We start from the raw sequence: 27,932 nt of genomic DNA, 5'->3' as shown, positions 1-27,932 counted from the left end.
CTCACTTGTCAGTGGAAGAGTGTCCCTAGTCAAATAATAAAGATTATTTGTTGAAACTCAAAAGCACAGAAGGCACACAGAGTAGTAATTTTTGATCTTCAAATATGTTAAAAATTGTTATAACTTCAATTGAACTGTTTGCTTCTAGTATAGAAACACATTTAATATCTTTTCCTTTTTAAAATTTAATTATTGATCAGGTGAATTAGTATTTAGTACACTAGGTAAGTCATTTGCTTTTTAAAGGGATTCTTAATTGTTAACACAGTCACTTTATTTGAGGAAATTAAAGAAAGTAAAACATGAAGTAAAATATAAACCTAGAATAAAACCAAAGATATTATAAGTTATTTTTGTTTCTGTTTTGTTTAACTTCATAGTACTTTCTCTCTATGCAATGAGCTACGATGACTTACTAAATGTGTCTTTTCCAGATGATGGTTTTCAATTATTTAACACAGGGTTACTGGGTACTCACTATGTACCAGGTACCTTACCAAGTACAGAATGAACCAAGAAATATGGGGATTGTCAAAGACATGAGAATCTTTTCATAAGCTTATTATTTACTACTTTCTCTAGGCAATTTACACATTTAAAAATATAAATACATATTGTTAGAAAATTGAATTCACAAGATACAATAGATCAAAGCTGTTAATGGTGTTTGGGCTGATGTTCCATGGTTAAATATAAGAGCTATGGAGGACTGCCACAAAATCTCCTCTCGTTCCTATTCCTGTAATTATTTTAAAAGGACATAAGCATAATGGAACTGAAAAGTATCAATTCATAACTGCAGAAGAATAGCAACGACAAAACCCCAAGGAAATCAATGGCTGTGCTCACCACTGATGCTGTCAAAGGAAACTTCCCCACCTCTACTCAATTTAAGCAGTACTCTTCCCTTTGGGACATTTAGATACAGATCATTTTGGTGCAGAACTGCTGTTGTATTAGAAGATAGCTGAAAAACATTAAAAAAACATAAAATGGAGTTATAACCATTTTGGTAATTAAAATATATGTTTGGCAATTAGAAGAGAATACAACAGCTCAAGGAAGACAAGCCAGAAAATTTTCAAATAGTTTTTATGGCTTGAAGTAAGTCAGTACCTTTAACTTGTTTGAAATGTACTTTACAAATTCCCTCACTTATAAATTCTGTCTCAGAAATCTACTGACATAGTAGGAATATATAAAGAAATAAGTTCAGAAAATCCAGAGCATGAAGAGTACAACAGCTTATGTTTGTTTGCTTGCTTCTTTTGACAAGCTCTCAAAAACACCCTTCTTAATGTACTAAATTTATTATATTTGTTGTTATGACCCGCTATTGTGATGGCTGGGATCATGCTTAATTTATTAATTAACTGTTTTTCTTTACTGCTGTCAAGAGAAGAAAAGGCCAAATTGTATATTTATTGCCATTAACAAAAAAAAATAGCTTTAAATTCCCATGTGGAAGGCCAGGCCTTCATGTGATTGATAGCATCATTTTGGAGATTTTCTTAATCTGATTACCAGCAATAGAAAATAACTCAAGTTATCTTATCCAAAACCCAGTGGAATTTATTAAGAGGATCCTGGGTTATTTCATGGAACTGAGGAATGTTTATGCAAGTAGTCCTTAGAAAGAGCAAAAACCGGGACAACACTGTAACTCTTAGCAGCCATAATATATTTAGCAGTTTCTTGTGAAAGGGTCTGGGGGAGGAATCTGGACAGACATGAGAGATCTAAATATTCTCTTTGCAATTCTGGCCCAGATTTATCTCACTAACATACCAAGTAGCATTTCAAGGCATTTCTCCTATCATACCCATAACATAAAAATTGACACTGTAAAAACAATTACTTTGAAGATAAGAAACAATAAACCCAAGGCAAGAAAGGCAAAGAGACATTGTCCAATGCCTAGAGCACAGATTGCCTAAATTGTATGCCCAAGCTTTTTCCAGATAGGGTGCATCTTATTCATGAAATTCTCGCCTTTGGAGTCATAATCTCCAAATTATTCCAAGGGAGTACAATAAAGATGATGGTTTAGGAGGCTTTGATGTATTTTTCAAGTCCAACTTACTAAAGATCAAAATGTCATATTTTGAGAAGATAAAATTCTTTTTGAATTTTTTTACTACTATTGCCTCATTATCTTCTGAGTTATATTCTGTAATTTTTGCTTTCATTGAGTAGCTTAGAGGAATTCCAGCACCACAGCTTTTTCCTCTAAATCACCAGAATGGCAAATGCAACGGTCATTAGCATCCCTGCATTTCACAGCAGACACTCTTTCCTCCTATCCCTTGCCAACTGCTTGCTCCTCATCTTATCATTTTTCACCTTGACCTTATATTCAACCCTCATTTTTGCCTTCACGTTTTATTTTGCTATTCACTTTCAAACTTCACTCTTTAGTTTTTCTTCTTAATTTGTTTTTCTGACTTTGAACATGGCTCTTCTTTTTGGTCATAAACCAGGCATACTTATTCTGCCTTGGACAATTTAGGATAATCACTCTCCAAACTAGCAGAGTTCCTTTACATGATGTTTCACTAGCATCACCCTGGACACGGAAGTGAAATCAACAATGGAACTAACAGTTCTAGAGGGGAATTCTTCAAGAAATATGGCTTTGGAACAACAAATGCATAGTTACTTTAGACATTATTATTAAATTTGTAGATATTCTCTGATAAATATAATTTAAGAATTTCTATAGTCAACTAAATATATGACTTAGATACAACACATTCATGTGTAAAAATGTACAAAAATTGAACCCCTCGAGATCAGTGATATATTAACCTTCTAATAATTTTGGAATTTGTCTTTAAAATAACTGTATTTACTATGTGTTCATCTAGAATTTGGTTGTATAGATAGTACCTGAGATTTAATTGGTCATTAAATAGGATTTTAGTTCTTAAATTATCAGTAACTCAAATTTACCTAAATTATGACAATTCAGGACTATTGCATGAATACAGAAAGCACAGGATATTTAAATTGTTTTCAGAGCTCTGATTGATGTTTATTTATATGGCAAGAATACTACTAGAATTTTAATTTATTCCAAATATAATATACTTACTATGTATATTGCTTAAATGTAACATTGCAATAAATATTGCATATATGTAATATGCTTAAATGTACTTTAAAAAGCATAATGTTGCCTGAGCACAAAATCTGTTCCCTTTGGAAAAAATGCAAACAATATTTATCAATTTCTAGGATAGTGGCTTGTTTCTTAAAAATATTAAATTTGGCTATTTAAAAAATAAAAGCTATATTTTGCAGCAGGTTGCATTGTAAAAAACAAAATTAATCTAAATTGCAGAATTAGTCAAAACTACTCTAAGTATAGGTATTTATAACAGTTGTAAAAAATAAAATTAATCTAAATTGCAGAATTAGTCAAAACTACTCTAAGTATAGGTATTTATAACAGTTTCTATTTGATCCACTAAAATTTTCAACATTAACGCTTATCAAGTGACAGAAACAAGGTCCCAGTAGCTCTTCTCTAGCTATCTGGCTCTGGGATGGGTGGTGGTGAGTAACTAGAATTTCCCCTGTTTTATCTGATTGGAATTACAGGTGGGGTCTCAGCAACTCCCACAGGAGTTTTTGTTCACGCAGGTCATCATGCTAAGGGCTTCTTAAGGACGTCTGGAAATCTCAACGGATTGAATTGAATATACAGAGAAATGAGTCCAGTCATTTTGGGCATCGTGCCATTAATCCTGGCACTCAATTTTTCCTGGCCACTGAAGTTATTTTCTAGAGTACAATAGTTTACAAGGGTTTCAATGAGTGACAATGTATTTCATTAGAATTTGGTTCCTCTCCATTCTCCTGATACGAGTGCACTGAAATCCGATGGGTGCTTCACTTTACTAGATCTTCATGATACGAAAGCTGCCCCATGGTCTGCAGCACAGGCGGCAAACACAAGGCCCACGGGCCAAATCTGGCCCTCCACCTTGTTTTATCCGGTCTGGCACCTTGTTTCTATTTGGCAGCAGAGCTGAGCCCTCACTTAACTGTTAAGGAGTAGTTACATTTATATATTTGACTCTTTGAAGGCAACCGCAAGGCTGATGTGGTCCCCTGTGAAAATGAGTTTGACACCCCTGGTCTATAGGAAAGTGGAAGGCACGTCACTATTGACATTGCCATCTAAAGGGCTCTAAAACAGCTTTATATTTTAGAACCCTTTAGATGGCAATGTCAATAGTGACGTGCCTTCCACTTATTTTAGTCCCAGTGTTCCAGAAGGCCCAAAGCACCATTTTTGCCTACGGATGCAAATGAGAAAAATGAGAAACGACTTACATCTTGGTTACTTTTTTACTGTCTCATGGCTTTTTCTCTGTCCACCACTATCAGTTTTCAATATAATTCATGGAACAGTATGCTGAATATTTACCACTTAGATCACATTATTTTATTCTATGAGGGGAATTAAAGTGTGGTATAACTCCTGCCTCAAAGGTCTTACCATCTACTCGAGGAGATGTTTAGCAAAGATTTGTTTAGCAAAGATTCATTGGAAATAGAGATATAAGGAACCTAAGCTAATCGTTACAATCTGAGAACAAAGTGTAGCCCTCATTCTAAAGGAAACGGCAATCGTCACACAATTGCAAATAGCCACCGACTCACCGAATACTGGCCAAACCCCCAACATTATTTCACCACCTTCCTTTTCAGTCACCATAAAAAGAATAGGAAGAGAGATGAAAGACACTGGCCATGTGGGTTGAACCTTATTTTAGTGAAAGTTTATTACCTCTCCTTTATGGGTGTAGGTGCTTTTTTATCACATGAACCCATATTTAAAAATATACAGAAAAATAATTAGAGATATCTGAACAAAGATATTGAGCTCTAACTCTCTAGTTGTATGTATGCGAAGCTGTAAGGATATAGGCCCTCTCTGATGTCGCTCGAGGGTTACAGTGTGTAGTGAGAGAGTCCTTGAAAGGTAATTTTGGGATTCCAGTAATATGAGGTGTTTTCCATTTCAGTTTCCTCCCTCTACTATTGAAAAGAAAAGTTATTGTTTCGTGTGTATTTTGTGAAGTTCAGTAATAAGGGCTCTTGAACACTATCTGGAATACTCAAGGTCAGCAGGACTTGAAGGGGTGTATAGAATAAACAGGGAAAAGTTTAGGAAAACTTGTGTTATGGAAGAGGACTCCAACTCTACTCATAACTTCATGTGAAGTATCAAGAAGTTCAATGAGAGGCAGAAGCCAAGGGGCCACTGGAGGGCACAACTTAGAAAAAGCATTAGAGGTTCATTAAGAGCAGACACAAACATCTCCAGAAGGAGTTCTTAGCTTAAGGCTTTCATCCAAATTAGACAAAATCACCAATCTGGATGTTTTTGACACAACCTTGAAAAACTGAGTGGGGACTGGCATCCTTGTGCCCAGCAGCAAGGAGTTTAGGGGCATGCTGAGAAAACCACCTGCACCAGCTGGGAGAAGAGCCCCAGCATCAGAGAACATGGCAGATAGAAAACGCTGAATCCAAGTGATTTAAGGACCGCCTGTCACCAGTTTGTGGGCAGAAGACATTTGTCTTCTCTGCCTTCCTTCCTGCCGTCAACAGCAGTGCAACTAGTGCCTGTAGGAAAAAGAAGAAATGTCTGAGTCAGCCCCCCCCCCCCTCTCCCCGCACCCCTCGCTCTCAGCAAGCAGGATGCAGTTCTACTCTTTGATGTGGGGCTGGGAGGGTGGGGGGACGCAAACATGGACTCCGGTTTGGGTAAGATTTTTTTTCAAGAGCAGAACTGAATCTTAAAAAAATAAGAGGAGACAGTGATAATAGCCAAATGTAACAAGAAAAGGGTGGAACTTAGCCAGGAGATCATTAAGTGGAACATAACGTAACTGGAAGGCAATTACTGGGGAAATTAAAATTATTTAATTCTCAAACCCTGCCTTGAGGACTTGAAACTCTTCGGTAAACTGGTTACACATTAAACAACAAGGGTTTGAATTTAAAATAAACTTAAAAAAATGAGTCTGAATAAATTGTTTAATCTTATTTATAAATTACCAGCTGTTAAAAATATTATCTCTTCTCTCTTTTTCTTCCCCTCTCTCCTTATTCTTTCCATGCCATCCATTGTGCAGATATCATGGGCCACTTCACCCTCTGCATATTCACATTGACAACTTTTACGTCTTTGGATGTTTCCCGATAAGCCTTTTATCAACGTTGTGTCACCCTCAGTCCCCACTCTCCCCAGCCTCTGAAATCTGGTCCTTTTAACTCAGCATTCCATTGTCTTTTAATACAAAACAAAAGTGCCCTATAGAAGAATACTATTATTTACAGATATATTGTAATGATCATCAGTTTATCTAATGACATATTTTCTTATGCAATTTATTTTTATTACTTGCATTTGCTTTCAAATGGACAATGAAAATAACACTAAAAACTGAAAAATGAATAGAAAAATACTCAGTGAGCTTGTTTTGTGAAAAATTTTTTCTTGGGTCATTTCTAGTTCCAGTGAACCACATTTTGGATTTCAGAAAATCAAGATGAAAACCTATGTGGGTCAGATCCATTTGTTTAAGGCAATATTTTCAGTAGAAGAACAATGGAACTGTCTCTCAAACTCACTAGTTTATTTAAAGATATATGTATTACTGATTGTTTCAAAGAAATTCTAACTATATATCAACAGAAAATACAATTAAAATATAATTTTTTGTACCAAAATTAACAACAGACATATAAACACAGGTGGGTTTTGCCTTCCCATGAAGGAAAACAAACACAGCTCTAACGTACAGTTTAAGGCAATATTGAGTAGAGAACACTAGAATTAGTGTTCCAGACATGCAAAATGCATCTCTTTCATATCATTTCAGTACTAGACTTTGTAGTAGGTTTGAGAGACACCTTACTCTCATTGGATGATATATTTACTTACCAAATACTACTGTGGATAATCTCTTTCTATGGCTTATACTGTATTTGCATCATATGTTGTCTTATATTTGTTTCAAGTTGAAGGTGAAATTGTTGGCCACAATATCAAATTATGAGATTATAAATTTTTAGAGCTAATATGAAGCCCTGAGTGGTCAAATGATAAGATCTAATCTGATTCACCACTTTAAGGATTATGCCATGTTAGTGACAGAACTTGAATTCATAGCAAAGAATCCAAACTTCTTAGTTTAGTGTTATATCTCCCCCAGCCCATGCTGTCTGACTTCTGAGAAAATATCTTTCTTTTTAACAAAAATACTGTGATTTGACTGAATTTAAAATGCATCAGTTCTGTCACAGGTAAAGCTATTGAACTGCTTTGAAAACAAGAAAATAGGGCCCTGGCTGGTGTAGCTCAGTGGATTGAGCGCGGGCCTGCGAACCACACAATCGCGGTTCAATTCCCAGTCAGGGCACATGCCTGGGGTGCAGGCCAGTTCCCAGCAGGGGACTCACGAGAGGCAACCATACATTGCTATTTCTCTCCCTCTCTCCTTCCCTCCCCCTCTAAAGATAAATAAATAAAATCTTTTAAAAAAAACAAGAAAATAGTATGAAGTGATGGAAAATTGTCACTTAATATTACTTATCTCTTCACTTCTTCTTTCTAGTGTCCCTTTGAATCAAGCATCTATTTATGTTTAATTCTCTCCACTGCCAACACAAACTCTTGAGAGGAAAGAAGGAGGAAGGCTTAAAAAGTACATCATCCTCTAGTATATTAAGGCTGTTAAATGAGTAAAGGACATTTAAATCTTCAAAGAATCTAGCACACAGTCTTCAGTTGTTATTGTGGGGAGAATGTACAAATATGTAGTTAAAATTTAAAATGGTCTAGGAGTAATACAACCAAAGAAGCCTTTAGCATTTTTATATTATTTTCATAAAATTATGGGAAATACTAATTCTAAAGACGAATGAAGTTCATGTTCTGAGAGCAGAGAGGGTTATATGTGACCTCAGTCCTCCAAAATTGCAAGTTGCTTGGAGGCCATTAACATGAGGATGAAAATACAAATTCTTTAACTTAGTGAAAGAGAGACTTTATGACTCGGCCACCCCTTTGTCTCCTCAGCTCTGCTGCCGACATCCTGCCACATCTCCGTGTGCCTTCTTCACTTGGGAGAGGTAGCTCCCTCCACTCTCTTTCTTCCGTGTTTTTCACAAAGGCTATTCTCTCTGTCTTCCTCCAGCTCCTTTTTCAAGGCTCAGCCCAGGCGAGTACCACTCTGAGAAATTGCGGCATTCTGTGCGATTCTCCATTTGATGGTTTTCGAGAGATTTTTGAAAAATCTACTTGTCTTCCCATATGTTAAGTGAGCAAACATGTCTTTTATCTCTTTATCTGAAATAATCTGGTGCATAGATTTTGCTCATAAAAATATTTCTTAAATAAATACATAGTTGAGTAATGTTAAAGTTAAGAAAATCAAATGACTGTAAACAAAACGTGTATCTAACTAAGAGGAGATACTTCCTTTCTCCAGTAGATAGGACTTGGCCTACCCTTAATGAGCATATCTTGTACTTTTTCTTTGAAATTTCCTCCTGAAAAACATCAGTGCTATGAAAATGTTCTTGTGTTCACACGTTATTCATAACAGAATGGCACACAGAGCTTAACAAACTGCGATGTCTTTGTCACACCCAGTGATATCAGCCTGGCTCACCTCTGACATCAGTGAGTTTACTACAGTTCATTCTGCATGGATGGCTCAATTTATGGCAGTAAAGACTCATGAGGAGAACAGACATTTCAGCAAAACAGATGGAACAGGATTACAGGGCCTCACATCAGTTAACATATCTGTGTTCTTACCAATGAATTTCAACTGGCCTCACTAAAATTGGTATTTGCTCACAATTAAACCAGGAAGAAGACGGAAAATCTAGGCAAATGCTTACAATGGACTAACTCCTCAGTGTTAATGATCAGACCTATCATCAGACATTTCAATTGTTTTTATTTAATGATGTGATACACACATTATGCCTGTATCCATCATCATGGGATTTGTCTTTCTAGTCAATCATTTAAAAAAGAAAGCTAGACATTTTTTATATTGTTTCGGCCAAAAAATACACAATCTTTACTTTTATTGGAAAAAGCATCTCCTATTCCAGGGTAGGGATTCTTTCATTTTTGTTGTTAACACTTGTGCAATAGAAACATTTAATTAAAAAAAAAACCCTCACAAATGAATAATTTTAGAGTCTTGGCCATACTCTGATTTTAACTTTCTTTACACTGTTTTTAATGATTTCTTATTTTCTCATTTCACATGAAGACTTTTAGGATGATGTGATTAGCAGAGATGCTTATTCTTGGAAGTGGAGGAAAGGACTTATAGCAAGGAAAATGTAAGAGCTGTACAAAAACTTAAAACATAAAGGTCATCATTTTAATTTGTGTCCATTCACTCTATCTATATTTTATTTCTAATTGATTGATTTTTCTTTTTTAAATAAGAAAAACTGAGTACTCTTAATTTTTCTGAGACAGTACTCTCAGAATTAAGCCTGATTTTTTTATTTTCCTTTGACCCAATGAGCTTAAAATCAAGGCACAGAACCTTTTTGTTGCCTCTGATGTCATCATCATCCCCAAATATTTTTATTTAGAAGTTTCTGAAATCAGTAGATTATGCAATTTATCACATAGATTAAGTTATATTTCCCATGAGTCATTGCAAAGACTCAACTATGAAGTAATTTACTATTTTTTAGTTCTGAAAGAAATCTGTTCTTTCCAAGTGTGAGGTTAATTTAATTCTAAACTTAAACATCAATTTCCACAGTGAATGAAACAGGCATAATGGGCTCATTAAAATAAATATTTGAGTGTAGAATTGCATTCTGATTCTGTGAATCTGACTCTAGCAATTTCCACTTGCAATGCACTGTCACATGAAGGAGATACTAATGTCTAATTCCTAGGTCATAATTTCCAAAAAGAGGGATTCTAATATAAACCTGGAGAAATAGGACTTTGAGTTAGGTTCTTTATTTTTCTTCCCACTTCCCTATTACATTATGCTTAAACAATAAATAGCATTGTTCCTAATCTCATTCATTTGTGAGGATAGTATGGGTTGAATGTTTGTGTCTCCTTTATTCCAATTCACATATAGAAATTCTAACGCCCAATGTGGTGATGTTAGAAGTTGGGTCTTTGTGACGTTACTAGGTTGTGAGGTTCCTAGCCCCTTCTGCTATGTGAGGATGCACAAAGAAGCTGGAAACATTCAAGAGAGCCCTTAACCAATCAACCATGTTGACACCCTGATCTTGTTGGGAACAAGAAAAATAGTCTCAGACCCAAGGAGCCTGCGTCCCTAGCAAACATCCTGTAAGTTGATTGCCATCTTTTTAGTTTCAAAATTTTCCTCTCAGTTGAGTCAGACCCCACCCTGTTCCTGCGCTCGGGCTCTGTGCTCGGGCTCTGTGAGCCAACAGCTAACCGCCACATCTGCTTCTGTGCAACGCTTGCTTGCTTGCCTCTATATAAGGACTTGGCTATAAGCGCTAGACGTGACTCTCGTTTGCAGCCCCTGCGGGCACTGTGTCTCCAGACACTTTGACAGTTCGCCCCTGCGCAGGTTAAACTTGGCCAATAAAGTAACATCTTTGGAACCCTGAAAGTCTCCGACATTTGTTCTTGAGGTTGGTGGATGCAACAATCTTTAACTTCCAGCCTTCAGAACTGGGAAATAGATTTCTTTTTTCTTTTTTAAGATTTTATTTATTTACCTTTAGAGGGGAAGGGAAGGAGAGAGGGAGAGAAACATCAATGTATGGTTGCCTCTCCTGCGTCCCCTGCTGGGAAATGGCCTGCAATCCATGCATGTGCCCTGACTGGGAATCAAACCGTGGTTGTTTGGTTCACAGGCCTGTGTTCAATCCACTGAGCTACACCAGCCAGAGCTGGACTGGGAAATAGATTTCTGTTGTTTATAAGCCACCTAGTCTTGGCCATTTTATTACAGCAGCCCAGAAGCACTAAGACAAAAGGGAAGGGGAAGAAATGGTGATAGTGGAGATTATGGAGAAAGCATTCAACAAGCAAAAATAATACCAGTGGCATAACCTCATAGAGTATCTCTTAGCTTGTTGCTTTTTGGTTTTTTCCTTTTTGTTCCAATGTAAGTTACTGTAAATAATCATGCTAGGTTCATTTACTGGAATCCTGACAGTTATCTGTAAGTTGTGTTTTACAGAAAATTAAATGTTGCATAACAATATATAAGGTATATTGAAATTGGACATATTAACATTCATAATTAAAGCAAATTAATTCTGAACATATATAATGTGACTATATTGTTTCATAGGTTCAAATTATATAAAGATTTTTTAATCAAATACATGTAGATTAGAATTGGAAACGAAAGGCATTAGAAATTATGTCATGTTCAGAGATGAGAGAAACAACTCTGTTTTGTGGGCAATAATAAATCTATCTTTTTCTTGTGTTTCTTTAGAATGTTTCTAACATTCTTTCTGTATATCTGCTCTAATATCATGTTACTGGTGATTGCTTGATTGCTGGTTCTTTTTCTTTAATAACTTTAATTTTTCCTTCCTCATTGCTTCTGGTTAATTGGGCTGTAGTCCTCAAGGTTTCTACCTCTACCTCAATTCTTATGGCCTTAACTCTACTTCATATTGATACAGGGTGCAGCCAAGGGGGGGCCCAGAAAAGATTTGCGATGGTGTCCAGAACTCAAAGTGTACAGGAATATTGGAGGAAATATTAAGATGTCCTCACCTCCACCCCCCCCCCCCCCCCCCCCCCCCGCCAGGTGTCAGTTGGGGGAAGGGACGAATGGAGCAGGGCGTTGAGAGCTGTTTTGCATAGCAACAGTTTTGCAGCTAACCTCTGGAATGGTCATTTAGCATATCTATAACCTTTAACTGGTTTCATAGATATGTTAAATAGCTGTGGCCAAGTTTTGGGCCAGGGAGAAGTGAGTGGCTGCTACCCAGGATGGATTTGGGGGCTGCTTCTCTGAGAGAGAGTGCCTGTGTGAGAGCCATGTGGCTTTAGCAGAGTGAGGACCCCCTCTTGGCCAGGTGAGGGGGAGAGCCATGCTGTTTTGGGAAAGATGTAGACCCCTGTAGCCATTAGGAGAGAGACATATGGTTTCAGCAGAGTGCAGACCCCCTCTTGGCCAGGTGAAAAGAAAGACCACGCAGCTTTGCCAGAATGGAGATCCCTGCGGCCAGGCGAAGAAGAAAGACGCGCTTTTGGTGGAGTGCGGCTTTGGTAGAAGAGGCCCATGCAGCTTTGGCGTGCTCCCTTTGGCCCAGTGGCCTGGAAAGCGGGAGAGACTTTGAGTGGAACTTGGTACAAAGAACTCTTGCCAGTGGAAGGTGCCGCATGACTTTGGATTAATTGGAGATCCTTCCTGGACAGGCAGGCGACACAGCTCACAGTGCCAGCGACCTGAAAAAACGGACGTGTGCTCTTTTTCTAATTTACGGTACCCAGAGTTGGGACAGTGGGAGAAGGGAGCGCTGTGTGTGTGTGTGTGTGTAGGTGTATACCCTTAAAGACTTAAATATTTTAAGGAAGGCATTAAGCCTGAATAGCATTAAATAAACATTCTGTTCCCTTTTCACAAATCTCTGGCATTGAGAGATGTCTTTCCAATTGGCGGCGGACAGAGGAGCCCAATAGATATTAGTATACTGTCCTTGGGAGGGGCCCCTGTTTTCTGAAGCAGTTTTTGGCATCCCTGGGTGGGCCAAGTATTGCCCCTCCCTCGGACCCTTGTTCGGTAACAATATCTTCTCCTGGATTCAGGTCCTGCTGTGAACTGCCTTGTTCTCTTTAGGCTTCTTATTTTAAAATTTCAAGAAATATTTGATTAGCTTATCTCTTCTTTTGGCATCAGACCATATTACAAATTTGCTCCAGTCTTTAGATTTGACGTTGTTGGTCCAATCAACTATGGATATAGGAGCCACATCTTGGGATGCATGATTAGAGCTGACTTTGACTACGATAAAAGTAGTATTGCAAACAAGGCAGTGATCTCTAAAGTTTCAGGAGTAAAGGAATTTCTTGTCAAGTCCTCTGCATAGCATCATTGGCAGATAGAAATTCATAATATAATCTTGATGGTCATTCATTCAAATAATATTATTTTTATATATCTTTGAAGGACTATGTGCCAAACACTATTCTAGGCTCTGAGGTTGTAGTACTGATCAAAAATAAAAACAAATAGCCTACTTTTTTGTACCTTGCATCCTTGTGGAGAGAAGCAACAATTGAAAATGAAAAAAAAAAGAATAAAGGAGATGGTAAATGCTATAAAGATGGTGGTAAGTGCTATGAAAAACAAGCATTGTTAGGGTTGTTCTCTTTTAATAGATGACATTTGAATAGAGATATGACTCAACCCCCTCCTTAGCTAAGTACCTCTGACTATTCTCTAAGGAGTTTGCTCACACAGACAAGTTTTAACATCCTTAAAATGAGAGAGGATATCAGTGGGTTATTTGTTCTTTTTATTCATTTGTTTATTTGCTTTTATACTCTGAAGAAAGAGGATGTTGACAGAAATAGGTTCTGTTTTTGTAGTTGCTGTTAAATAATGTGGAACCTCAAGAAGTAGAAATAGTTGCAGTAACGTCTAAGGGGGAAAAAAAGGAATGTGAGTCCTCAACAATACTGAAAGGAAGGGAGGCAGTCAGCTTCATCCTGAACCCAACATGAGGTCTTGGGTCTTGGACATTAGCTATATAATGACCCAATGGCATCTAACATAGAACTCATCTCTACCCTATGCCAATATTATGTTTTATAGTATATTGTATGTGTCAAGTCTGTTCAACTAAAATCCCACACTCAACTTCGATCTTATTTTCTCATCTCCTTTATTCACATAAATAGTCCCCAATTCCGCTCTATAATCTTACAGAACTATCTACAAAGTACATCCACTGCTTTCTGTTCTTTTGTCTTGATCTTTACCTAAGCCATCATAATTTCTATCTTGAATTATTGCAAGTATCATTCATATAATCTGCTTTTCTATCACAGATCATATAATAATCCCAGAGTCATCTCCTTAAATAGATAAAACTCTTCTTTCTTCATATGGACTTAAAATATTCTGAAAGCTCTTTATTGTCTCATGAGGTGATTCCAAATATGGGCTCTGGTGTTAATCAGACTTGGATTTGAATGTGTTTACCATTCAATGCGTTAGTTCTCTTTCCACACCATGATCTGGAAAACACTGTGACCCCGAAAACTCTCACCCTTCCTTCAAGACCCAGTTAAAATGTCACCATTAAGGGGAAAGAAAAATGCTGCCAACACATTTTGACTCCTGCCATTAGGAAGGATCTCTACGGGCACCACTTTTTTGTGCTCTTGTTACTTCTCTTCTCAGGGCGGGTGGAAGGACTTTCAGACTGGTGAGTTTGGGAGGAAGAACTGTGCATGCATGGTTCTGCTCCCTTCTCTCACCTTTTCGTGGGAGCTCGCCTATCAAGGTACATTTTTTCTTCTCTTTTTTCTGCCATGTGGTGAAGGGGCCTATTCCTATCTTTTTAAATCTGAGGCTCAGTATTGCTAAGCCCATTGTTACTGCATACATATATGAGGCACCTCTCATACATTAGGTGCTCAATAAATAATTATCAAACAGATATTGGATAATTGATAAAAGTGATATTGATTTTCCAATATCCTGCAGAACTCTGACAAAGAAAAGCAGTCGTTTGGTTTGCCCTTTTTGCATTCCAACAGTCAACTACTTGAAAACTCTTCTGTGATATCTTCTGAAAGTGTGAATTCCTCTTCAGTAGACACAATGGTCTGTACTTTAAAAATTACCTTGGGGTGCTTGCAAAACTTCCCTACAAATTCCTAGGTGACCCTCAAGATGATCATACAGTAGTTTTGCAATCTAGGCCGAAATCTGCCCATTTTAGCAAGCATCACAGAAGAACCCTTAAATATAGCTTGTTTACTGTCTTTAGGTCCTGAATGAACTTTTAAAAATATCTTATCACTAGGTTTTATTTATTCATGTGCCTGTTTTCCTTAGTAGATTATGAACTCACTGCGGGTGTGTGTCTCATCAATTCAAACACATAACACATAACCCGCTGGCAGTTAGTATATATTTATAGAATATATGTTTATTGATAAAGACACACATGTGGCTGTGCTTCTTCTTTTATGCATAAAGCCACCATTTTAGGACATTCAAAAAGAACACAATGATTACATCATTATTCCATTAAATGAGCTCAATATTAGCTTATGAGCAGCTAAAATTCTTGTTTTCAAATTGCATAGCACTTAGCATGTTTTTTAAAAAATACACATTTTTTCATGCGTAATTCATAGTTCTACATTAAACTATCATAAAGTTCTTTAAAAACATGGTAACATAATAAATGTCATAGGAGATCCATATAATGCATTTGCTTTATTTTTATCCTGAGGTTTGGCCATTTCAAAAGTTCTCAGCTACCCGAGCTTTTACTTGTATATATTTTCATCTGACCCTAAGAGCATGTTTGCTGGGCAACAGAAAGAGTGAAGTCTTTCAAACATAAATCCATGACTTTCTCTAAGAGAGGAAGAGACAATATTCACTACATTACTTAGGGAGTGAAAAGAAAGATTAAAAAACCTGACCCAGTTCTTTGCATCTGTGTTTCAGTATTCAAGGCCACACTTACACTGGGTAAAACTTCTCTTATAAACCTTTGGCTAAAAGTTGCTGCCCGAAAAAGAAGACTGTGTCTTTGGAAATTCCTTTTGGCTATTTCAGTATTCAACAGATATACTAGCTTAAGATTTATATTCTGAAAATAGCATGAAGCATCTAAAAGCACTGAATTTCTTATTATTGCCACAGTGAATTTGGGTGTTTAAAATGTATTTAGAAGGTAACAAGATAGATAGCACTTAGAAACATCTTAAATCTCTGTGTCTTATCCTAAAGTATAATTACTGTGGAAGTATGTTATGAATATTACATTTGTACATTATAATTACAAAACTGATATAATTTTACAAATATTTTACAGTCTCAGGTTGTGATACTTGCATATTCTTTTTAAGTTTGAATTATCAAATGACAAATATTTATGAAAGAACTGCCTCATCTGTATATAAGGTGTACCCTGAGGAAAAACACACACCCAAACACACATTCTTTACTTCCCTAAAACAAATCCTCATATCAATGGTAAATAATTATGTCTCATTTTATTATTTATTAAACTGATAAATATTTTCATACCACAGTATTCATAGTTAACATTGCTAAGATAAAGTTACACAGTAATTGAACTACCTTCCTTCTGTAAACATCCATTGTCTCCACATAAAACTGAAATATGGTTTAGATCAACATGTTCTAGTACACATCAGTAACAAAGAATATCCAACGTAAAAGCTATTTTAATGGTTTTGAGTCATGGAAACTGTTTTTATATCCAACGGTAATACTATAAACTTTCATTAAAGTCATCGTGATTCCTATAAGAATTATTTTATAAAGACAAGCATTATATTTTAAAAAACCATGCAGGAAGAATTGTCAAAGTAATCATAGCTATGCTTCCAATGCTGTCAATTTTTGTCAATTACATTGATAATTTACTTCCCTTTTTTAAACTTAAGGCAAAAAATACCTTTTGAATTGGCTGAAAACTTTATTATTATTTCAATTTTTAAATTAATAATAATGGTTGAATAAAACATTTCCCAAAGACTCTGGAAATGTATCAATATAATCATTATTAACTTTAATTAGAAAAAGAAATTTTAAAAGTTTAATAGATGGGCTCTCTAGATCTTTAAAGAATTCTTTTCAGTTATTCAAATAGATTTATTTTGGTGGTCTTAAGAAAATATTTTATAGTTGTTATGCATACTAATTTTAAAGTTTTTTTTTTACAAGTAATTTGGCAGAGAGGAGATATGGTAAATAATTGGGACACATGGACCATTTTTTGAGAAATAAAGAACATATAATATAAACTCTTGACTAGTGACCCTGGTAATCAATATCTAAGAAGTAACTGTGTTATTGTTTTTATCTCAAATGCAAACTAGACTTTTATCAAAATAGACTGCTGAGATATCAGAATACTTATTTATTGGTTCAGAGCATTTTTCGAAGTTATGTTGTATGTATTAAGTGCTATTTTCCACAATTTATAAAATTATATAGACTCTTTTTGTTAATCATTTTATATTTCTCTAAGTTGAAAGCGAAAACAGCTTTATGTTGTAACACAATAAAAGTCTTAGAGGAAAACAAGCAGAAAAATTTCGGATATCCTATGCAGCAATATTTTCATTGATATGTCTCCTAAGCCAAGGAATATAAAGGAAAGAATAAAAAAATGGGACTACATCAGATTAAAAAGCTTCTGATTGGCTAAAGAAAACATCAGCAAAACTAAAGGGGAATCAATTACATGAGAAAGCATATTCACCAATGATAGCTTGGAGAAGGGTTTGATCTCCAAAATATATAAAGAGCTCATATGACTCAATACCAGGAATGTTACAGAATAGACCTGGGTTGGGGGGCAATTATTGGCCAACCCAGGGATGCAAAAAACTGTTACAGAACAAAGGGCATACATACAGGGCCAAGGGGGGGTCACGATATACTTTCCAAAAGGACCCCCTACTGGGCTTGATTGTCCACTGCCAGATAGGAAAGATGACTCTCAATGCCAGAGATTTCTGAAAAGAAAAGGAAATATTTATTTAATGCTATACAGACAAAGTAGTGACCTAACATTTTCATTAACATATCAAAGTCCTTTAGGATACCCACAGACGCCCACCATGCTTCCTTATCCCCCCGCCCTAATTTGGGGGTACTGTAACTCCAGAAAAGAAGCACATTTTCATGTTTCAGGCCACTGGCACTGTCAGCTGTGTCGCCATCCAGGCAGGATCTCTAATTAATCCAAAGCCATGTGGCTCCTTCTCATGGCCTACTGGCAAGAGTTCTTTCACCCTTCTTCCAGGTGAAGTCTCTCCTGCTTCCCAGGCCACGTGGCCAAAGGGAGCACCCCAAAGCCGCATGGGCCTCTTCTACCAAGGCTGCAGGGGTCCCCACGTTGGCCAAAACTGCATGGTTCTTTTCTCCACCAGAGCTGCGGGGGTCTGCTCTTTGGCCAAAATGTGTGGATCTCTCCTCTCCTCCAAAGCTGTGGGAGGGGCTGGGGTCCCCACTCTGCCAAAGCCGAGTGGCGGTTCTCTGCTAAAGCCGCATGGTGATCCTCTTCACCCCAGCTGCTGGGGTCCCCACTCTGGTCAAAAGTGCGTGGCTCTTCCTGCCCTGCCACAGCGGCTTGGTCCTCTCTTTAATGGCTGCCTTGCCTGGCTTTTAAATCCCCCTGCCAGTCCTCCTCTGAAGCCTCATTTCTGACTCCTCCTTCAATTGGCTACACTTGGCAGCACTCCTGTATTCTTCCAGCTTTACTGGGCTGCCATGGTGAGTCTGGGCAGGTGCCGTCCCATTGCGTGGAGCCAGTCATCTGCAAGCTCTCATGCAGGCACATTGTATATTATATTCAAGAGCTCAACACCAAAACTGATTTTTATTCTTAGTCGAAACTAGAGCTGTAAGACAAAGAGTTTCTGTACCTTGTGCCCTGGGACCTTCAACGAGGATATTTTATTGTAAGGCAGACTCAGCAAACTCTAGAGACAGCCACATATTATTCTCATGCACATTCTGTAATTTTCTGGGTATAGTCATGTTAGTAAAATAATCTGAGAGATTATTTCAGTAACATGCAAAGTTTGAGAGAGTTTTAATATAGGAATAAATAGTTCCTAATTTTTTAGAGTTTTTAAGAAAAATATACAAGAAAGCAATGATTAAATAATGGAGATAATTAAATAATTATTAAATATCCTTTTTAGAGTTTAAAAGTGTCTGGGGAAACAATAGAAGCTAAACAGACAAGAAAACCCAGAAAATTTCTGGGAAACTTAGAAATGCTTATGAAGGAGCTGAATTTAGCAATACTTATGAGTGCTGTATTAAGTACTCTGCATAACAATCTTTTATAATTTCATTTAATCATCATGTATTATGATAGTGTCATCCCCATGCTACAGTCTAGGAAATGGTTACGTGAGGAAATTAAGTAATCTGTTCAAAGTCACAGATTTAGTAATTTTGGAACTAAGATTCAAAGATGTTTTATATGGCTCAGAAAACCTACTCTTAACCATTATACTATAAATCTTAGACTGTACGTAGCATGTAGGCTACACAAATTGTATGGAGTGCTGAGAAATTGTTAAAGCAGTCTGAGTATCTTTGAGCTACATCATGCTTAAAAAAGACAGATCATTACCTATCATCATTTACCCTCTGAAAGCTTTCGGTGTGTCTTAAAATAGCGATAAAGTTAAGGACACTTCCTGGGGATTAAGGACTGGTTAGAATCAAAGGCCAAATGCTTTCAACAACTTCTTAATCAGAGATAAAATCTCAGGAAATGCCTTGTATCCTCATCATCATTGTTTAATTAGAAGTTCCTTACTAGAGTTCAACCTACTAACTTCTTAAGCTTTTGTTAATTATTAATATTGAATCCACAATAATGACTAACCTTTTTCTTTGACTTAATATTCATATATTCCTTCCGCTCCCAAATACACCTTCCTGGGGAAAATTTACTTAATCCTAAAATATGTTATAAAATGTATAAGTTAATTCTTAATTGTAAATACGACAATAATAATTCATTATGGTGGTATTCAACCCAAAATGTGATTTATGTGCTATCTCCCTTAAACCTATAAATGGCATCATTGCCTAATGCAGTGACAATTAATTTTCTAGTCATTTTGACTTTAAATCACTTCCTATATACAATCTTATTTATAACTGTAAGAAAAACAGCTAAAAGAAGACAACCAAGAAAATTTACTTTTACTTTTTAAAAAATTTACAAAATTGTTGTTCAAGTACAGTTTTCTGTCTTTACTCCCATCCCAGTCCACCTCCCCCTCCCCCTGTTCCCTACCTCCCTCCCATTTCCACCCCCCTTAGTTGTTGTCCATGTGTCCTTTATACTAGTTCCTGTAAATCCTTCCCCTTTTCCCCTGAAATTCCCTCCCCTCTCTCCCCTGGTCACTGTCAGCCTGTTCTCTATTTCAGTGTCTTTGGTTATCTTTTGCTTGCTTGTTTGTTTTGTTGTTTAGCTTCCTGTTAAAGGTGAGCTCATACTTTTACTTTTTTGATAGATGCAAATCCTGCAACTACTGAATGATTTGCTTTCATTTGAACACAGACTGAAAATTTCATGTATGAGGAATGGGAACGCCTTGTTTTTAAACTACAGATGACCAGGTATTTCTTTCAGTTTCTCAGCAGCTAAATTTTCTTTTGGTATTTTAAAATGCAAGGCCATCTCTAAGCTGTTTTCGTTGAAACTTGGCTTACGTAAGAAATGCTAACACGTGGAATGTAGTATACATATATGATTTGTTGCTTCACGGTATTATTCTTAGTAGCTGCCTTTTATGTGTATTCTTTAAAAAAATGTAGGTTACAATCCCTTCCACTAAATCCTGAGAGAAGAAAAATAATGAAGCAAAGCTCAGGAAATGTCAGAGGAAGGTGCATCCTGGGAGTGTTAGTCCATCACTTTCAGGAAGTGACAATCCAGTCCTCTATCAAGCTCGTCTGTTCAGGCCTTCGCAATGTGGCAAGCTTCCTCCGATTCATGCCTCTGAAAGTAGTTATGGCTCCAATAGGAGTGGCTCTTCTAGGCTTCAAACTCCCCTTCTAGGAAAATGTTTCCATCATTCACCATTTCCTACAATTGTTATACCTCAAGCTGAAAAAGCTGTGCCTAGCTGGGAAAAGGCGGGAATCTGGAACTCTCCTTTTCCTGTCTATCACCTGAATTAAAGCCAGAGGGAGGGGAAAGGGATGTAGCACATTACGACATCTTCACTGAAAATGGAATTTTACAAAAAAGTTTTAGAAACTTAACAGCTAATTTCTGAATGGATGCTTTAATTTTTGTAGAAATAGAACCAAATAAGGAATGTAATTATTTCCAAAACTAGTTTTATAGTTTTTTTGAGATGTTTACTGTGCTCTACCTTGTTACACATTCTAGCATTCTAAATCACTTTATTTGAAAATGATGGACCAGAGCTGGAAGAGAATCACACCATTTTTCCTCTTGGTTTCTCATTATCAAACGGAGCCTGCTCAATGTCACCGAGCTGATGGCCAGGTATACAGTCTGGGTTGGATTGTTCCAAAAAGTGTTCGCGCGTATCTCAGGCACTGTGTAAACTCAGTTGTTCTTTCTGCAGTAATTATTGATAAAATGGAGGTAAAATATGACCAGTCGCCTACACATTCTTCCTAGTGATATGCTGTCATAGGGAGTTGCACAGGCTACTACTTTGTGGACAATTTTCAAAGCTCTAGCAACCAACTCCTGTAAGGAAATTACACTATTATGTTACCCAAGAGAAAAGAAGTTTTCCTGCTGTCCATCAGTAAGAAAGTAGTCTTTATATCAAAGATGACCCTTGACGTAATTCAGTGTAAATGTACAACATCTATGCCTTCTATTCAGCATAAAACTAGAAATGATATGATTAAAGAGATCCTTTTTATTATCACAGCAAATGGAGACATACTCTCATTAACTGGGATGTATTTACTCTTGTTAGAGTGGATACTTTTTCATCAGCAATTTTCATATGTGGGTAAAACTTTGAAGGTCACATGCTAATGTCCCTTTTTGAACACAGAGGGGAAAAATCATTCTTCTTTTCTGACTAATTTACTCATTCAGTGTTGAATAAATTAGACAGAATTATCAGTCATACAAAAATATGAAACAGAGAAACATAAACTTACTTATAGGCAGTTCTCAGACTGTTTTCTTTTGGTTAAATATGGAAACAAAACTAATGAATACTTAATAGAAATATTTACATATCTTTTCCTTTAGGCTCTGGCCTCTTTTTCTTGATTCAGAGAGAGGATTAAAGAAACAAAAGCCATTGTCATGTCTCCTGTTTGCTTTCTTTCTTTGTAAAATTAAAATGTTTGCCCACACGGAGTGATTTTGCTTAAACCATTCTGGAGGGAACTTCAGTAGCTGCGACGGCCCCATTCCGGAGCTTCTTTACCCACCAAGGAGACCCTCCAGAGTAACGGCGGGTATTGCTGTGCCAGCTCTTCTCAACTCTTTGTGCGACTGTCCAGCACAGCGCAGTGACTTTCTTGGCTCTCACTTTTTTTTCCCCCCCAGAATATTTCCTGGCCTCATTGTGAACACTTTTTCATTGTCAGCCAGCTTGTGAACTCTCAGGAACAGACATCCTCACAAACAAAATGACATTATGACAAACAGTCCTCAGATATTGGTGCATCAGCAGAACAGATGGGGAAGTAGAAAAGAAAAAAAAAGAGAAAGAGGGAGGGAAAGAGAGAGAGAGAGAGAGGGGATTCTTCTTTGGAAGGATTGGCATAGCTCGTCTATATAGATAATGTTCATCCATTCTCTACCACCTAAAGCAATTCAAATGTTAACTTAAACAAAGGAATTCTAATATAATTACATTAAAGAGAACATGGTATATGAGTCTGTACAAGGAATTCAATCATAATGTTTTGAAGAAGTTTCTTGGCAAATCTCTGGGTTACTAGTAATGAACTTACATTTAAGAACTTCAGAAGCTCCATAAAACAACTGAATTAAAATTTATATAAGATTTGTTTTATGTATATTAAACACTTCTTTAGTTTTCCTAGTAAACTAAAATTCAAAATAGTGATTGATTAAAGAATTATGAAATAATAAAATACACTCAAGATGGATAAAAGACTTAAGTACAAGTTGTGATACCATATAAGTCCTAGAGAAGAACATAGGCAGGAAAATCTCAGATATTTCATGCACCAATATTTTCACTGACATGTTGCCTAGAGCAAGGGACATAAAGGAAAGAATAAACAAATGGGACTTCATCAAAATAAAAAGCTTCAGCACAGCTGAAGAAAACATCAACAAAATAAAAAGGGAAGCAACTGCATGGGAAAATATATTTGCCAATGGTATCTTGGACAAGGGTTTAATCTTCCAAATATGTAAATAAGTCATATGACACTACTCCAGGAAGACAAACAATCTGATTAAAAAATGGGTAAAGGACCTGAGAAGACATTTCTATAAGGAAGACATACAGAGAGGCCAGAGACATATGATAAGAGGCTCAGCATCTCTAGCCGTCAGAGAGATGCAGATTAAAACAACAATGAGATACTACTTCACACTAGTAAGAATGGACATCATAACCATATCAACAAACAAGTGCTGACTAGGTTGTGGAAAAAGGGAACCCTAATATACTGTTGGTAGGAATGCATACTGGTGCAGCCACTGTCGAAAACAGTATGGAATTTCCTCAAAAAACTAAAAGTGGAACTGCTTTTTGACCCAGCAATTTCACTGCTGGGATTATACCCTAAGAGTCCTGGAACACCAATTCAAAGGAACCTATGAACCCCAACGTTTATAGCAGCACAATTTAGAATAGCCAAGTGCTGGAAGCAACCTAGGTGACCCCTCTGTCAAATATTAATTGACCATAGAGACATGTTTTTTTTCTGGGCTCTCTATTCTGTTCCATTAATCTACATGTACATCCTTATGCCAGTAACAGACTGTTTTTGATAACAGCGGCCTTATAATATAGTTTGATATCAGGTATTACAAAAAAACAATTTAAAAGAACCTATGCACCCCAGTTTTCACAGCAGCACAATTTACAGTAGCCAAGTGCTGGAAGCAACCTAAGTGCCCATTAGTAAATGAGTGAATCAAAAAACTATGGTACATTTATACAATGAAATACTACACAGCAGAAAGAAAGAAGGAACTCCTACCCTTCCCAACAGCATGGATGAAACTAGAGAGCATCATGCCAAGTGAAATAAGTCAGATGGTGAAAGACAAATACCATATGATATCACCTATAAGTGGAACCTAATCAACAAAATAAACAAGCAAGGAAAATAAATCAGAGACAGTGAAATAAAGAACAAACTGACAGTAACTAGAGCTGGGTGTGAAGGGGGAAAGAAGGGAAAGGCTTGTCAAAGAACATGTATAAGGGACCCATGGACAAAGCCAAAGTGGGGAAGGATTGAGGGAGGAAGTGGTGGTGGGAAAATGGGTGTTTTACATCTTTTCACTACTGGATCTTATTAGAATGATACCTATCTCAATAAATATTTGCTGCAGAAATGAATAGAACTGCAAAGAAATTTGACTTGACCATGTTTGTGCAGTTGACAAGTGAATTGCCAAAACACATAACTCTTACTGGCAGGAGAGTGTGTTTTACCTTCTATGTGAAGGAAGTTCCTACATAAGCTTCTGGAGTGAACAGTTTGCCTTTATCCTCCCGTCTTTCTGAGGCATGTTCTCTCCCAGTCCAGAATTCTTGTGTTGCCTCTTCTCATGTCATGGCAGCAGCCCAAGTTGAGTTCTTAATTAGTGGTATTTCATTATCTTTTCAGATGCCTTCCTTATTTTTTGTTCAAACCTCTTTGAAGTCTGCCAAGGCATGATGAGTAATGAGTTAATCAGATAAACCAACCTCTGCTTCAGTATTAGCTCTGGAAAAGAAAGCACAGAATATGAGAGCCTGAGGTTTGAAGTCAGACGCAGAAATATTAGTTGTGAGTCCTAACACTACCCTTCAGTTAATGATTGTGTGAATTTTGATCGGTTATTTTATTTCTCCAACCTCATTTTCCCACATGTAAACTGAGGAGTATAATACTAGCAAGTGAAGTAGTTGTGAGGATTAAAAGGCACAATGTATGCATATATCAGTGGAGAATTGTAACCATCCTCACCATTCTTTAGACCTTGTGTCTATAAATGCTGGCCCTGACTAATATGTAGCTTGTAGATAAACAGCATGTTTGCATAAGAATTCTAGGAACTAATTTCAAAGGTTACAGAATCTGACCTTCAGATATCCCAACTCCAGGAGATTTCCTGATCTTCAACCAAGGATCCAGGATGATGAAAACCAGGATGACGTGTATCAGACCATTGCTTGACCAGTCTCAAGACTCTTACATGAATGGCTTGTCCTTGTCTACATGTAGAGAATTTTTCAAGCCTTTCCTTTTGATCTTTTTGTTCTGCTTTCCCTCTCCTTTCTTATAAAAACTTCTGCCTGCAGTGAGGGGGAGAGATGGGTTTTAAGAAAAGAGTCCTGTATCTATCTTCTCAGGGGGCTGGCACTTGAATAAACCACCTTGCTTCTCACCAGCACCTATCTTACGAGTTTGGCTTTCATTACGGCAGGCAGCCAGGCCTAAGTCCAGTTACATACGTAATTCCTATTTTATGGCAAAGCATTAAGTAATTGTGGCTATTGTAAGGAGTGAGTTTTTCCCCCTCAAATGTTGTATTGTCTTTTACTAGATGTCTCCAAAAATGTTGAGGACTTTAACTGTGAGAGATGGGAGAGATTTTGGGTTAGGTGACTTTTTCCTAGTAAGTCAGCCATTTCTACCTTCTTCTAGGGCAAACTCTGCTTACTTTGGAAGGAGATATTTCAAGGCATAAATGGCCAATTAGCTCATTTTGGTTGACTAATCCTAGCCAAAAAAAGCAGCAGAAATTTTGATCACTTTCCTGATAAAATCTACCATTTTAAAATGTAATTAAATTATAAACATTAAAATTACATGTTAGCTAGATATTTTACAGTTCTGTTTTTATATGACATAAAAGTTTTATAGAATTTCTTAATGTAATTAAAAAACTGAGCCCTTACCTTTCAAAGAATCTCTAGCTGCTGTGACAGTTTATATGTCTAAAAGAGAATTAAACACAGATTGTGCTTACAGAGAACTTTTTAAAACAATAGTTTTAAGGCATTTTGGATATGGAATCTAAACAGTTTCAAAGCATGTTGAATTAATGAATTAATGAAAAGGAGATATACTATTTTTTTGGTCCTTGGGAAAATGTGATTATAAAGATATTACCTTACAATTCTTGAAGTTTGTATTACTTGAAAATGAACTTGAATCTCAGAACACATCTAGCCTCAGCTCGAAAAGGTGCCATAAGGGTTTCAATAGTAGATTAACTCCTAATTAATTGAGATCCATATTCATAACTGAACTTTCTTTGGTCAAAACCAGTTTGCAAACTTTCAACTAATGATTTTATTTTCTCTTACCATATTCTACAACTAAGAGCTTAGTTGTGAGGTTAGGGTTTATATTTATACGTTTTCCTTATAAATTTCAGAGCATAGTTCAATCACACATTTGAAGTGTTTGCTATTAGAATACATTTACTTCACTTTAGAAAGAGTACTTTAGGTTCTTTTGTTTTTCTAGATCTTATTTATGCATAAAGTTATGCTTTAGCAAAATATGAGGTCCTAATTAGTTTCAGAGTGAATATAATCGCTATTGGAACTCAGATCAAACTCATTCTCTTCCTCAATAATTATCTAGGGGTCTAAGTTACCCTGAAAATCACTTTAACTCATTCCATTTGGTTTAGGAACAGCCTGGCATTGTTTAAAAGAGCATACCTTTAGAACACTCAAATTTTCCATGAAAATGAATTTGCTCCACTCTATTTGAAAGAGTCAGCTGTTCTATCTTTGTTTTAGCCACCCCCTGCCATGCTTACTCTGGTGGCAGGAATCACCTTTTAAAGGTCACCCAGAGCCAGTAAAATCAATTCAGCCAGTGCCAGTGGTATTCTGTCTCCTCCATGACCTATCCCATCATTAGTCAGTGCTATGTTCTTGAAATCCATGATCCATTCAGTAATAGTATAACATCGGAGGGAGGGGCATCCTTTTGTTTTAATGAAATAGAATAAAATTCTTTGGTTTCTATGTATGTGAAATATATTTTAAGAGGTCCATCTAACTAGGTCAGCCTTTCCTCACTCCATCAACCCACAGTCTTCATGCATTTGCAGCACATGTAGCCTTTTCTGTCATTGCTTATAGTTTAATCAGCTCTTGCATGTAAGTTATCCTGCTTCAATCATCTTTTAGTAAAATACTAGTACTGTAATTGATTCTAAAAGTTTTCTGATATTTAAAAGCTAGTCATGATGAGACTAAAACTATGTTCTATTTTTTCTAAGTTGAAGTCAAAATGAAAAAAATAATCTACTCAGCAGAAACTTAAGGCTGACCTTAGGGGACCTTCATTGTCTTCCTAATTTCCATCGACACTCCCCACCCCAGGTGCACACACATACACATAGTGATGACTTCATCAATAGGAACAATTGGCATTTCCTTATCTTTTATAAGATATTATGAAAAAGCAGCATTAAAACTAGTTTCTTAATCTCATCCCTTTTTAAATCATTTTTATTACAGTTCCTCCAACTACCATTTAGTCTTTTTATGCTCCTCACCCCTGCCACAGCAATCACTACACATGTCCTAGAGTTATTTTTCCTTTTTACTCTATCCCTCCACCCCCTACCTGCGCACCTCCTCACCTTAGCTGTTCATCTTGTTCTCTGAGTTGTGCTCTATTTTGCTTCTTAGTTCAGTTTGTTCATTAGATTCCACATATAAGTGAAATCATTTGGCATTTGTCTTTCTCTGACTGTCTTATTTCACTTAGCATAATGTTCTCCAGGTCCATCCATACTGTTGCGATGAATAAAATTCTCTTCCTTTTTATGGCTGAGTAGTATCCCATTGTGTAGAAGTCCCATAGATGTTTTATCTACTCATCTGCTGATGGACACTTGGGCTGCTTCCATAGCTTGGTGATTATAGATACTGCTGCAATGAACATATCTCTTCTATATAAACATTTGGCAACTACCATTGATGT

This window comes from Sturnira hondurensis, unplaced genomic scaffold, assembly GCF_014824575.4.
Source record: "Sturnira hondurensis isolate 20B ecotype Veracruz unplaced genomic scaffold, ASM1482457v3 Scaffold0004136, whole genome shotgun sequence".
Taxonomy (NCBI): Eukaryota; Metazoa; Chordata; class Mammalia; order Chiroptera; family Phyllostomidae; genus Sturnira; species Sturnira hondurensis.
Note: the sequence above shows the minus strand (reverse complement) of the source record.